This window comes from Salvelinus sp. IW2-2015, unplaced genomic scaffold, assembly GCF_002910315.2.
Source record: "Salvelinus sp. IW2-2015 unplaced genomic scaffold, ASM291031v2 Un_scaffold1334, whole genome shotgun sequence".
Classification (NCBI taxonomy): Eukaryota; Metazoa; Chordata; class Actinopteri; order Salmoniformes; family Salmonidae; genus Salvelinus; species Salvelinus sp. IW2-2015.
This window is the reverse complement of record NW_019942847.1, coordinates 258,266-273,262: the sequence shown is the minus strand read 5'-3', so window position 1 is coordinate 273,262 and position 14,997 is coordinate 258,266.

Sequence of the window (14,997 nt, the reverse complement as noted above, 5' to 3'; positions counted from 1 at the left end):
CAATCCTCGCCTCTCCTGTGTGTTCAGCAGATACAGATGCAATCGTCATGGCAGCCAGACGGTGTTTTTGTTTTGATTGGTCTGTCTTTTTAATCTGAGGACCGTTATTGTCTCTGTGTGGTGTGAAGCTGGGCGTGGTGCCTCCTCTCTCTCACACTGTGTGTTCGTCTCTTTTTAGCATGGAGTTACTACGTCACAGCGATCCTCCGCAGGTAGACAAACAACACACTCTACTTGATATGAGCACCTCTCTCGCACACGCCTGTCTGCTTTATCTCTCGGGTTCTCCTGGCTTCTCCCTTTTCTCCAATCCAACATTTATTTTCTGCTGTCTCACGAACACACAGAACTGTAAGTGAAATGGCTGTGATGTGTATTTGCCCTACAGTATAGCAGGGCTGAAAGTAGATGTAATGTCTTCCTGGTACAGAGGCCTCCTGTGTGTGAGCACGCACTTGTTTTTATGGGCCTAATCACAGAAGGACAGATAGAATCTCTATGGGCCTAATCATAGAAGGACATATAGCATCTCTATGGGCCTAATCATAGAGAACATATAGCATCTCTCTATGGGCCTAATCATAGAAGGACATATAGCATCTCTATGGGCCTAATCATAGAAGGACATATATCATCTCTATGGGCCTAATCACAGAAGGACATATAGCAATCTCTATGGGCATAATCACAGAAGGACATTATCCATCTCTATGGGCCTAATCATAGAAGGACAATAGCACTCTATGGGCTATCACGAAGGACATATAGCATCTCCTATGGGCCTAATCACAGAAGGACATTATGCATCTCTAGGGCTATATTAGAATCACATATAGCGACTCTCTATGGGCCTATCATACAAGGAATTATTCTCTATGGACTAATCTAGAAGGACATATAGGCATCTCTATGGGCCTAATCACAGAAGGACAGATAGCCATCTCTATGGGCCTATCATAGAAGGACAGTTGTATAGGCATCTCTAATGGGCCATAATCACCAGAAGGACATATAGCATCTCTATGGGCTTAATCATAGAAGGACATTATTAGCATCTCTATGGGCTATCTTTTTATAGAAGGACAATAGCATCTCTATGGGCCTAATCTAGAGGACATATTAGCATCTCTATGGGCTATCACAGAAGGATCAGGATAGGCATTCTCTATGGGCCTATAGTATTGATTGATCGTTTTTACTTTTTAAAATGTTATTAGCCTGCCTTATTGATGTGGCATTAACACAGCCAGTCATGATGTTGTCATCTGATTGTCAAACAGTTACTTTGAAAGGCTCACTTAGGCTATGTTACTCGGGAGGGGGGGGAATAGTTAAAGACCTCTTTACAATTTTCACCTTATAATTTCCGACATTTGGTACATTATTTGTTCGCAACTTGTGTCTGTAATTAGATACATGCAGCTTCTCTTCTGTCATGACTTGATGCTCGTCCAGCATATTAAATAAAGCCACCAGATAATACAATCATGGATAGAATGTCAATAGCTTCAGCAACAGTCTACAGTAGTTGACATCGGTAAAGTTGTTCCTTTCCATTTCCTCTTTCACGCGCGCGAGGACGACTTAAGGAGCAGCAACCAGAGGGATTTCCCAATGACATCAGTTTGAACGGTTTTAAGAACATTAGAGCTGTGAAAGATCCAACATGTTCTGTGAGGTATTTATATGTGGATTGAATGATAATACCTTGAAAGAACTTGTACGAATTTAGACTACACAACAGTTCCCTAAGCATCACTAGCTCTTCCTGAAACAAAATTAACATCATTGGTTGAAATATTTACTCACGAGGACCAATTAATTCTACATTCAGTGTTCCATACTTAGTGCTATTCTAACTACCCAGGCTACTCCACCAGGATAATTCCGGCACCATACCGTTTGATAAGCAAAGAGACTTACCGGACCACTGAAAAGTGTTATGAATGACATTAGGCGATATGTCAAATTCGGCCTAGAAAAGTCTTGTAACCTGATTTGATGCTTATTACTTCTGCCTCGGTCTCGCCTGGTCATGGTCTCTGCCACTCATCTTCTGCCTTAATTAAAATTCAGGTATACCTCAACCACTCTGCATTTTGGAGTCTATGGCAATTTTATTGAGTGACTGACATGATAGATAGAATTCCAAGAAAACTGTGGCTATTACACTGTGTTTAAACTATTGTGATGACTCACGTTTTAACGTACGGCGTACCCCCTCTTTCTTTTTGCCGGGACTCGTACTGGACGGTTCGGCTTCCTTCCCCTTGCTATAGATATGTTAATACGATGAGCTGTAGGTTCAGCCTGTGCACTGTGTGTGTCATTGCTTTTCGTCAAGTCACAAGGTAAGTTGGCCGACGCCAGAGAAATGGTTTTTGCATTGATGTGGAATGTTTCCCCCAAGGAAATTGTAGCATCAAATTGTTAGGATAGTAGATGTGATTGATAGGTTCAACTGTTTAATTACAGTAGTATGGGTGTTAATTGCTTGAGCTCTATCGTATTGTGTAAGTACGCATATGGTCTTAAAGAGACAGTTCACTCAAAGTTTGCAGATATTTTATTTTAAAATGATTGTGCTTATCTCTTTCCCATCTGTGTGATTAGGCTGGTGTGGGGCATTAGCTCATCTCAACATTAGATTTTGACGTCAAAACATCTGCAAAACTTAGGGAACTGTCCCTTTTAACTTTGCTGTTACGTCTAGTCATGAGTTGACTGTGTCTCTCTCTCTCTCCTCTCTCCTCCAGACCCCCTGCAGGCCTCTCTCCCCCCACCCAGCCCATGGTCTCTCAGCCGCAGCAGCAGGCAGGCAGCACCGTGGTACAGAGCCCCTCCTCAGACCCAGCTACCCCCTGGACCACAGCCACACAGGTAAGGGCCAATGCATACATACACATAGTGGCAATGCAAACACTGGCACTTAACCACACGCTGTGCACACATTTATATCCACACACACACTCGCAGTTCGTGGCAGAACACGGTGTAACGACCACCTGCACAGGCTCGGTACATCCGAATACACACGGCGACAGGTACAGATTGACAACAACAACTGCCGTTACACCGAGGAATGCACACAAGCCCTCCCTCAGTGCTCAGGACTGTCCGCATTAGCTGAGAGAGGGCTGGCACTGAGGGTGTAGGCCTGTTGTAATGCAGGTCCTCACCAAATATCACCGGCAACAACGGGTGCACCTATGGGCATAAACCCACCGTCGCTGGACCAGACAGGATGGGCAAAAAGTGCTCTTCACTGACGAGTCGCAGTTTTGTCTCACCAGGGATGATGGTCGGATTCGCATTTATCCTGAAGGCCTGTGCTCTGGAGCGGGATCGATTTGGAGGTGGAGGGTCCATCATGGCTCTGGGGCGGGTGTGTCACAGCAGCATCGGACTGAGCTTGTGTCATTGCAGGCAATCTCAACGCTGTGCGTTTACAGGGAAGACATCCTCCTCATGTGGTACCCTTCTGCAGGCTCATCCTGACTACCTCCGACATGACAATGCCACAGCCATACTGCTCGTCTGTGCGTGATTTCCTGCAGAACAGGATGTCAGTGTTCTGCCATGGCCAGCGAAGAGCCCGGATCTCAATCACATTGAGCACGTCTGGGACCTGTTGGATCGGAGGGTGAGGGTTAGGCCATCCCCCAGAAATGTCCGGGAACTTGCAGGGTGCCTTGGTGGAAGAGTGGGGTCAATCTCACAGCAAGGAACTGGCAAATCTGGTGCAGTTCCATAAGAGATGCACTGCCGTTACTGTAATGCAGCTGGTCGCCACACCAGATACTGACTGTTACTTTTCAGGGACACATTTTCCATTTCGGTTAGTCACATGTCTGTGGAAGACTTTCAGTTTATGTCTCAGTTGTTGAATTCTTATGTTCTTACAAATATTACACGTTAAGTTGCTGAAATAAACGCACGTTGACAGTGAGAGGACATTTCTTTTTTTGTGAGTTTAGCACAGCCCTGAGCCAGTGTGTTTACCTAAACCCATGGATGGGTCAACTGAAGGCCAGTGTGTTTACCTAAACCCATAGATGGGTCCACTGAAGGCCTGCCAGAGTTGGTCTGAACCAAGTCAGTAACACAAACCCAAACCTCCATCAATTATTCAGCAATCGATGGAAAACCTTCAGGGCCATTGGTTACGTGATTAGGAGTTTACTTTTCTCAGTCATATGAATAGAGGTATTAGTTATAGTGATGTTTTACTACATTAGGGGTACAAACATGAACTTCCATCGCCTTCAAAGTCCAACAACTTTGCCAAAATAAACCAAACACTCACAAAAGCCAATGTCAAAATAAACCAACCCCTTATGAAACCGATTCAGTATGTACTACAACGTCGTTAACTAACTCATGTCCATTGTGGTAAGTATTACACAACCGTCTCTTTTAAATAATACTGATATTCTCTTTCTATGGAGTATAATCTGTTCTGTTTCTTGTTAACACTTTTTAACATTCACATTTCTTACTTCAGTTTTCCATCCTTGCTTTCTTTCTGTTTTTATTCCATTGACTTTCTCACTCTTTCATCCACTCACTACACTTCTATGACATGCTGCTTGGTCTGCCTGCCCTGGCCTGGCCTGCCTGCCTGCCCTGGCCTGCCTTCCCTGGTCTGGTCTGTCTGGTCTGCCTGTCTTCCCTGGTCTGTCTGGTCTGCCTGCCTTCCCTGGCCTGCCTTCCCTGGTCTGGTCTGTCTGGTCTGCCTGCCTTCCCTGGTCTGTCTGCCTGCCTGCCCTGGCCTGTCTGGTCTGTCTGGTCTGCCTGCCTTCCCTGGTCTGTCTGGTCTGCCTGCCTTCCCTGGTCTGTCTGGTCTGTCTGTATGCATGGTTGGTGGTCTTCAGCTGTGTGCTAGTGAGCTGGGCGCTTCTGTTATGTCCCCTTCACCCAGCTTAGAACACCTCTACTATCTCTACCAGGCACACCAGCTAGCTCTGGTCCAGGTACCACTCACTATGCTGTTATAGCTAGCTCTGGTCCAGGTACCACTCACTGGGCTGTGTTATAGGCTAGCTCTGGGTCCGGTCCACTCACTATGTCTGTTATATGCTAGCCTGGTCCAGGTACCAACATGGGCTGTATTATAGCTAGCTCTGGTCCAGGTACCACTCACGTATGCTGTTATACGGCAGCTCTGGTCTCGGTACGACTCCTATGTTTGTTATAGCTTAGCTCTGGTTCAGGTACCACTCACTATGCTGTTTATAGCTTCAGCTCTGGTCCAGGTACACTTACTATGCTGTTATGCTAGCCCTTGCGTCCAGGTATCCACACTGGGTTCTGTTATATAGCGGCTGAAGCTCTGGTCAGGTACAGTACTATGCTGTTATAAGCTAGCTCTGGTCAGGTACCACTCCTATGTGGTTGTTATAGCTAGCTCTGGTCCAGGTACCACTCACTATGCGTGTTATGCTAGCTCTGGTTCCAGGGTACCACACTGGGCTGTTAGTATAGCTAGCTCTGGTCCAGGTACCACTCATCTTGGCTGTTATATGCTAGCTCTGGTCCAGGTAACTCACTATGCTGTTATAGCTAGCTCTGGTCAGTACCACTCACTATTGTTATAGCTAGCTCTGGTCCAGGTACCCTCACTATGCTGTTATATGCTAGCTCTGGTCCAGGTACCACACTGGGCTGTTATTAGCTAGCTCTGGTCCAGGTACAACTCACTGTGCTGTTGTTATAGCTAGCTCTGGTCAGGTACCACTCACTGGCTGTTTTATAGCTGCTCTGGTCCAGGTACCACTCACTGGCTGTTGTTATAGGCTAGCTCTGGTCCAGGTACCACTCACTGGCTGTTGTTAATAGCTAGCTCTGGTCCAGGTACCACTCACTATGTTTGTTATAGCTAGCTCTGGTCCAGGTACACTCACGATGCTGTTATAGCTAGCTCTGGTCCAGGTACACTCACTGGCTGTTGTTATAGCTAGCTCTGGTCCAGGTACAACTCACTATGCTGTTATAAGCTAGCTCTGGTCCAGGTAACACTCACTGGGCTGTTGTTATAGCTAGCTCTGGTCAGGTACCACTCACTGTGCTGTTATTATAGCTAGCTCTGGTCCAGGTACCACTCACTATGCTGTTGTTATAGCTAGCTCTGGTCAGGTACCACTCACTGGGCTGTTGTTATAGCTAGCTCTGGTCCAGGTACACTCACTTGTGCTGTTGTTATAGCTAGCTCTGGTCCAGGTACACTCACTGTGCTGTGTATAGCTAGTTCTGGTCCAGGTACGCACTCACTGTTGGCTGTTTGTTATAGTGCTGGTCCTCATAGGGTGGTAGAACGTGTTTATGTGTGTGACTATACGTGTGTCATTTCCATAGTATCAGCTGTCCTCACTCAGTATCGCTTGTGTTGTTGTTTGGGCCCCAGTAGAACAGTATCTGTCCTTCAGTGTCGTCTGGTTTTGTTGATAAATGTGATTGAGGTCTAATGGAGCGCATGCTGTTCCATTAGAGTCCATTTTAGTGACCAACAGCATGATGTCACCGCAGGCGTGTTGTACCACTGAGTGGAGAGGGCCTCATAAGGTGTCCTGTCCACACCTTAGCACTGCTTGTGTTCACAGTGCAGTTGAACAGTTGAACCTGCGGTTTGACTTTGACATCCGGTTTCATGCCATTTGTGAGAAACATCGTGTTTGGTCGCATGTTGTTGGTGGTGCGTGGCTTTGTGTGTTGACTTGTTTGTTTGTGGTTGTATGCACAGTGTTCAAATTCTGTCACACCCACCATTCACACTCTTATCCCTTGAGTTTTGTTCCTTCAGTCACCCTTTAGTCACACCCAACATAATATCCATCCATAGAAGTAGACTTACTATTTCTATATCCATAATCCCACTCCAACCTAGTTCCATGACCCTTCGTTACCCTAGCCAGTCCTGACCTGACCCGCCCCTTGCTCTCTCCTCCCGCCCCAGCCTTGCAGTATGGCTCCACCCCTCTCAATGGGGCTCGTCTCTGTGGCACAGTTGGCTTCAATCAGCCCGTCGTCCGGTTACTGCAGCTGCAGCCCAAGGGCGGTGTCACCCATGCAGCCGACCCCTGGGGAGCCCTGTGTCCCCACAGAGCCTATAGCAGCTGCAGCCTTACCTGCCTCTCTGGGCTCATCCTCTACTGGTTCTGTATCTGTACCCACTCTGGTGACTCATCACCGCGGCGCCCCCGCTCCCCTATGCCGCCCAAATGATGCCTACTCAGCCGCCGGTCGTTGTGGTGCCCCGTCATCAGCGTAGCCAGCACCTCCCAGAGCCGCCAGGAGATGCCAGCCCAGGTACCTGTGTCAGCAACCCCCTTCGTCATGTCCCCCTGCCTGGTCGTATGGATGATGGAGAGTAGTTCTTTGACATAGCTGGTTTGCGTGTTTCCTTGACTGTATGTTTGGTATTTAAGTCCTGAGTTGGTTGTGGATGTGTCTAGTCATATATTTACGGTTACAAGTAGCTAGGTGTGGATGAAACATTCTGGACATAGATGCTGTCAAACATTTTGTTATGGTGGGGTTAGTACTTTCAGACCTACAGGGAGCCGACTCATATTTCTTTATACTGCTGCTCTCACATGCTTTAAGTGTCATATCTGCTCTTTTTAACTCAATACCTTCTGAAGCCTTTCATCTCCAAAGACCACAAACTTTTAAGTCTTTGCACTGTCTTTATTGTCATACAAGTTTCCACCTCTTTATTGTTAAACAAGTTTCACCTCTTTTATTGTATAACAAGTTTCACACAGTCTCTGACCCTTTGTGTGTCCTGTATCTGTGTGTTCCAGCCTCTCAGACTGCCTTCCTCAGCCTTTGTCATTGGAACAGTCACAGTTACAAACCACCAAAAAAGTGCCTCTGGTCATGGAGAGGTAAGATTACTATGTTTAACTGATGGTGAAGATATCATCGAGATTTAACATGAGGGGAAAATATTTGATTCCCTGCGTTTTGGTAGTTGCCCACTGAACAAAGAAATTATTCAGCTCTATAATTTTAATGGTAGTTTATTTGAACAGTGTTGAGACAGAATATATCAACAAAAAATCTGAAAAATGCATGGTCAAAAATGTTATAAATTGATTTGCATTTTAATGATGGAAATTAAAGTATTTGACCCTCTGCAAAACGATCTTAGTATTGATGGCAAAACCCTTGTTGCATCACAGAGGTCAGGACGTTTCTTGTAGTTGGCCACCCAGGTTTTGCACACATCTCCAGGAGGGATTTTGTCCCAACTTCTACTTTGGCAGATCTTCTCCCAAAGTATTAAAGGTTTCGGAGTGACAGTATTGGCAATCTCGACCCTTCAAGCTCCCTCCACAAGATTTTTATGGGATTATAAGGTCTGGAGACTGGTCTAGAGCCACTCCAGGACCTAATGTGCTTCTTTCTCTGCAGCCACTCCTGGCCGTGTGTTTTTGGGATCATATTGTCATGCTGAGCTACCATCCACTGACCATTTTCAATGCCCTGGCTGAGGGAAGGAGGTGTTCGTCCACCCAAGATTGCGGTACAAAAATGGCCACGTCCATCGTTCCTTTGATTGCGGTGGAAGTTGCTCTGTCCTATAGCGAAAAACCAACCAAAGCATAATGTTCAACCTCCATTTTNCTTCTCTCTCTCCATCTCTGGCCCTTCTCTCTCTCCATCTCTGGCCCTTCTCTCTCTCCATCTCTGGCCCTTCTCTCTCTCTCACTCTGGCCCTTCTCTCTCTCTCACTCTGGCCCTTCTCTCTCTCTCACTCGGCCCTTCCTCTCTCTCACACTCTGGCCTTCTCTCTCTCTCACTCTGGCCCTTCTTTCTCTCTCTCACTCTGCCCTTCTCTCTCTCTCTCACTCTGGCCCTTCTCTCTTCTCTCACTCTGGCCCTTTCTCTCTCTCTCTCACTCTGGCCCTTCTCTCTCTCTCACTCTGGCCCCTCTCTCCCTCTCTGGCCCCTCTCCCTCTCTTGGCCCCTCTCTCTCTCTCACTCTGGCCCCTCTCTCTCTCTTCTCACTCTGGCCCCTCTCTCTCTCTCACTCTGGCCCCTCTCTCTCTCTCACTCTGCCCCTCCTCCCTCTCTGGCCCCTCTCTCCCTCCTGGCCTTCTCTCTCTCTCACTCTGGCCCCTCTCTCTCTCACTCTGGCCCCTCTCTCTCTCCACTCTGGCCCCTCTCTGTCTCCTCCTGGCCCTCTCTGTCTCCTCCCTGGCCCCTCTCTGTCTCCTCCCTGGCCCCTCTCTGCTCTCCTGCTCTCGCTCCCTGGCCCCTCTCTGTCTCCTCCCTGGCCCCTCTCTGTCTCCTCCCTGGCCCCTCTCTGTCTCCTCCCTGGCCCCTCTCTTGTCTCCCCCTGCCCCTCTCTGTCTCCTCCCTGGCCCCTCTCTGTCTCCTCCCTGGCTCCTCTCTGTCTCCTCCCTGGCCCCTCTGTCTCCTCCCTGGCCCTCTGTCTCCTCCCTGGCCCCTCTGTTCTCCTCCCTGGCCCCTCTGTCTCCTCCCTGGCCCCTCTGTCTCCTCCCTGGCCCCTCTGTCTCTCCCTGGCCCCTTGTCTCCCTCTCTGAGCCCTCTGTCTCCTCCCTGGCCCTCTGTCTCCTCTCCTGCCCCTCTGTCTCCTCCTAATCACTGTGTGTTGATAGTTCAGTAAAGGGCATCTCCATTACAATGTGGGCAGAAAGAGAGAAATTACATAGCAGTTAGCAGTAATGCCTTTAAGCACCAAGGATCAGTCCCTACTGGCACCCTATTCCTATATAGTGCACTACTTTAGACAGAGCCCTATAGAACCCTATTCCCTATATAGTGCACTACTTTAGACCAGAGCCCATAGGGCACACTATATGGGAACAGGTTACCATTTGGAACACATCCTAACAACAACACTAGGAGTAAAAATATGCATTTGCCACCATGACCGCGGGTGCAATAAAGCTGTTGGAAATATGATGCACAGCGAGATGAACTGATGTGATTTAGATCATGTATCTCAATACACTTCACACACACAGTGCAGATATATGCCTCGTTCACAGTGCAAGATATATGCCTCGTTCACAGTGCAGATATATGCCTCGTTCACAGTGCAGATATATGCCCGTTCACAGTGCAGATATATGCCTCGTTCACAGTGCAGATATATGCCTCGTTCACAGTGCAGATATATGCCTCGTTCACAAGTGCAGATATATGCCTCGTTCACAGTGCAGATATATGCCTCGTTCACAGTGTAATATATGCCTCGTTCACAGTGCAGATATATGCCTCGTTCAAGTGTTAGATATATGCCTCGTTCACAGTGTAGTATATGCCTCGTTCACAGTGCAGATATATGCCTCGTTCACAGTGCAGATATATGCTCGTTCACAGTGCAGATATATGCCTCGTTCACAGTGCAGATATGCTCGTCACAGTGCAATATATGCCTCGTTCACAGTGAGATACATGCCTCGTTCACAGTGTAGATATATGCCTCGTTCACAGTGCAGATAATATGCCTCGTTCACAGTGTAGATATATGCCTCGTTCACAGTGCAGATATATGCCTCGTTCACAGTGTAGATATATACCTCATTCAGTGCAGATAATATGCCTCGTTCACAGTGTAGATATACCTCAATCAGTGCAGATATATGCCTCGTTCAGTGCAGATACATGCCTCGTTCAGTCAGATACAGCCTCGTTCAATGTAGATATATGCCCTCGTTCACAGTGTAGATATATGCCTCGTTCAGTGTAGATATATACCTCATTCAGTGTAGATATATACCTCATTCAATGTAGATATGCCTTGTTCAGTGTAGATATATGCCTCGTTCACAGTGTAGATATATGCTCGTTCACAGTGCAGATATATGCCTCGTTCAGTGCAATATATGCCTCGTTCACAGTGTAGATATATGCCTCGTTCAGTGCAGAATATGCCTCGTTCACAGTGTAGATATATGCCTCGTTCACAGTGGCAGATATATGCCTCATTCAGTGCAGATACATGCCTCGTTCAGTGCAGATACATGTCTCGTTCACAGTGTAGATATATCCTCGTTCACAGTGCAGATATATGCTCGTTCAGTGCAGATATTATGCCTCGTTACAGTGTAGATATATGCCTCGTTCAGTGCAGATATTATGCCTCGTTCAAGTGTAGATAATATATGCCTCGTTCACATGTAATATACAGTATGCCTCGTTCACAGTGTAGATACATGCCTCGTTCACAGTGCAGATATATGCCTCGTTCACAGTGTAGATATATGCCTCGTTCACAGTGCAGATATATGCCTCGTTCACAGTGCAGATATATGCCTCGTTCACAGTGTAGATATATGCCTCGTTCACAGTGCAGATATATGCCTCGTTCACAGTGTAGATATATGCTGTTCAATGTAGATATGCCTCGTTCACAGTGCAGATACATGCCTCGTTCACAGTGTAGAATGTATGCCTCGTTCACATGCAGATATATGCTCGTTCAGTGCAGATATATGCCTCGTTCACAGTGCAGATATATGCCTCGTTCACAGTGCAGATATATGCCTCGTTCACAGTGTAGATATATGCCCGTTTCACAGTGCAGATATATGCCTCGTTCACAGTGCAGATATATGCTCGTTCACAGTGTAGATATATACCTCATTCAGTGCAGATATATGCCTCGTTCACAGTGTAGATATACCTCATTCAGTGCAGATATATGCTCGTTCAGTGCAGATACATGCCTCGTTCAGTGCAGATACATGCCTCGTTCAGTGCAGATACATGCCTCGTTCAATGTAGATATATGCCTCGTTCACAGTGTAGATATATGCCTCGTTCAGTGTAGATATATACCTCATTCAGTGTAGATATATACCTCTTCAATGTAGATATATACCTCATTCAATGTAGATATGCCTCGTTCACAGTGTAGATATATGCCTCGTCACAGTGTAGATATATGCCTCGTTCACAGTGCAGATATTATGCCTCGTTCAGTGCAATATATGTCTCGTTCACAGTGTAGATATATGCCTCGTTCAGTGCAGATATATGCCTCGTTCACAGTGCAGATATATGCCTCATTCAGTGCAGATATATGCCTCGTTCAGTGCAGATACATGTCTCGTCACAGTGTAGATATACGCCTCGTTCATAGTGCAGATATATGCCTCTTTCAGTGCAGATATATGCCTCGTTCACAGTGTAGATATATGCTCGTTCAGTGCAGCTATATGCCTCGTTCACAGTGAGATATATGCCTCGTTCACAGTGTAGATATACAGTATGCCTCGTTCACAGTGTAGATACATGCCTCGTTCACAGTGCAGAAATATGCCTCGTTCACAGTGTAGATAATGCCTCGTTCACAGTGCAGATATATGCCTCGTCACAGTGTAGATATATGCCTCGTTCACAGTGTAGATATATGCCTCGTTCACAGTGCAGATATATATGCCTCGTTCACAGTGTAGATATATGCCTCGTTCAATGTAGATATGCCTCGTTCACATGTCAGATACATGCCTCGTTCACAGTGTAGATGTATGCCTCGTTCACAGTGCAGATATATGCCTCGTTCAGTGCAGATATATGCCTCGTTCACAGTGCAGATATATGCCTTGTTCACAGTGCAGATATATGCCTCGTTCACAGTGTAGATATATGCCTCGTTCACAGTGCAGATATATGCTCGTTCACATGCAGATATATGCCTCGTTCATAGTGCAGATAATTGCCTCGTTCACAGTGCAGATATATGACTCGTTCACAGTGCAGATATATGACTCGTTCACAGTGTAGATATATGCTCGTTCACAGGGCAGATATATGCCTCGTCACAGTGCAGATATATGCCTCGTTCACAGTGCAGATATATGCCTCGTTCACAGTGTTAGATATGCCTCGTTCAGTGCAGATATATGCCTCGTTCAGTGTAGATATATGCCTCTTTTTCAAAGTGTAGTATATTGCCTCGTTCACAGTGCAGATATATGCCTCGTTCAGTGCAGATATATGCCTCGTTCACAGTGTAGATATATGCCTCGTCACCAGTGCAGATATATGCCTCGTTCACAGTGCAGATATATGACTCGTTCACAGTGCAGATATATGACTCGTTCACAGTGTAGATATATGCCTCGTTCACAGGGCAGATATATGCCTCGTTCACAGTGCAGATATATGCCTCGTTCACATGCAGATATATGCCTCGTTCACAGTGTAGATATATGCCTCGTTCAGTGCAGATATATGCCTCGTTCAGTGTAGATATATGCCTCTTTCAAAGTGTAGATATATGCCTCGTTCACAGTGCAGATATATGCCTCGTTCAGTGCAGATATATGCCTCGTTCACAGTGTAGATATATGCCTCGTTCACAGTGTAGATATATGCTCGTTCACAGTGCAGATATGCCTCGTTCACAGTGCAGATATATGCCTCGTTCACAGCAGATATATGCCTCGTTCACAGTGCAGATATATGCCTCGTTCACAGTGCAGATATATGCCTCGTTCACAGTGCAGATATATGCCTCGTTCACAGTGCAGATATATGCCTCGTTCACAGTGCAGATATATGCCTCGTTCTAGTGCAGATATATGCCTCGTTCACAGTGCAGATATATGCCTCGTTCACAGTGTAGATATATGCCTCGTTCACAGTGCAGATATATGCCTCGTTCAAGTGCAGATATATGCTCGTTCACAGTGATATATGCCTCTTCAGTGCAGATATATGCCTCGTTCACAGCTGTAGATATATGCTCGTTCACAGTGTCAGATAATATGCCTCATTCAGTGCAATAATGCCTCGTTCAGTGCAGATAATGTCTCGTTCAACAGTGTAGATATATGCCTCGTTTCATAGTGAGATAATTGCCTCGTTCAGTGCAGATTAATGCCTCGTTCACAGTGTAGATATATGCCTCATCAGTGCAGATATATGCTCGTTCACAGTGTAGATATATGCCTCGTTCACAGTGCAGATATACAGTATGCCTCGTTCACAGTGTAGATAATGCCTTCGTCACAGTGCAGATATATGCCTCGTTCACAGTGTGATATATGCCTCGTTCACAGTGCAGATATATGCCTCGTTCACAGTTAGATATTATGCCTCGTTCACAGTGGTAGATATCATGCCTCGTTTCACAGTGCAGATATATGCCTCGTCACAGTGTAGATATATGCCTCGTCAGTAGTATGCGTTCACAGTGCAGATACATGCCTCGTTCACAGTGTTAGATTATGCCTCGTTCACAGTGCAGATATTGCCTCGTTCAGTGCAGATATATGCTCGTTCCACAGTGCAGATATATGCTCTGCACAGTGCAGATATATGCTCGTCACAGTGTAGATATATGCCTCGTTCACAGTGCAGATATATGCCTCGTTCACAGTGCATGATATATGCCTCGTTCATAGTGCAGATATAGCCTTTCAGTGCAGATATATGCTCGTCACAGGTAGATATATGCCTCGTTCACAGGGCAGATATATGCCTCGTTCACAGTAGATATATGCCTCGTTCACAGTGCAGATATATGCCTCGTTCACAGTGTAGATATATGCCTCGTTCAGTGCAGATATATGCCTCGTTCAGTGTAGATATATGCCTCTTCACAGTGTAGATATATGCCTCGTTCACAGTGCAGATATAATGCCTCGTTCATCAGTTGCAGATATATGCCTCGTTCACAGTGTAGATATATGCCTCGTTCACAGTGAGATATATGCTCGTTCCAGTGCAGATATGCTCGTTTCACAGTTGCAATATATGCCTCGTTCAGTGCAGATATATGCTCGTTCACAGTGCAGATATATGCCTCGTTTCACAGTGCAGATATATGCCTCACATGTAGAATATGCCTCGTTCACAGTGCAGATATATGCTCGTTCACAGCTGCAGAACATCCTCGTTCACAGTGTAGATATATGCTCGTTCACAGTGCAGAATAATTGCCTCGTTCACAGTGCAGATACATGCCTCGTTCACAGTGCAGATATATGCCTCGTTCAATGTAGATATATGCCT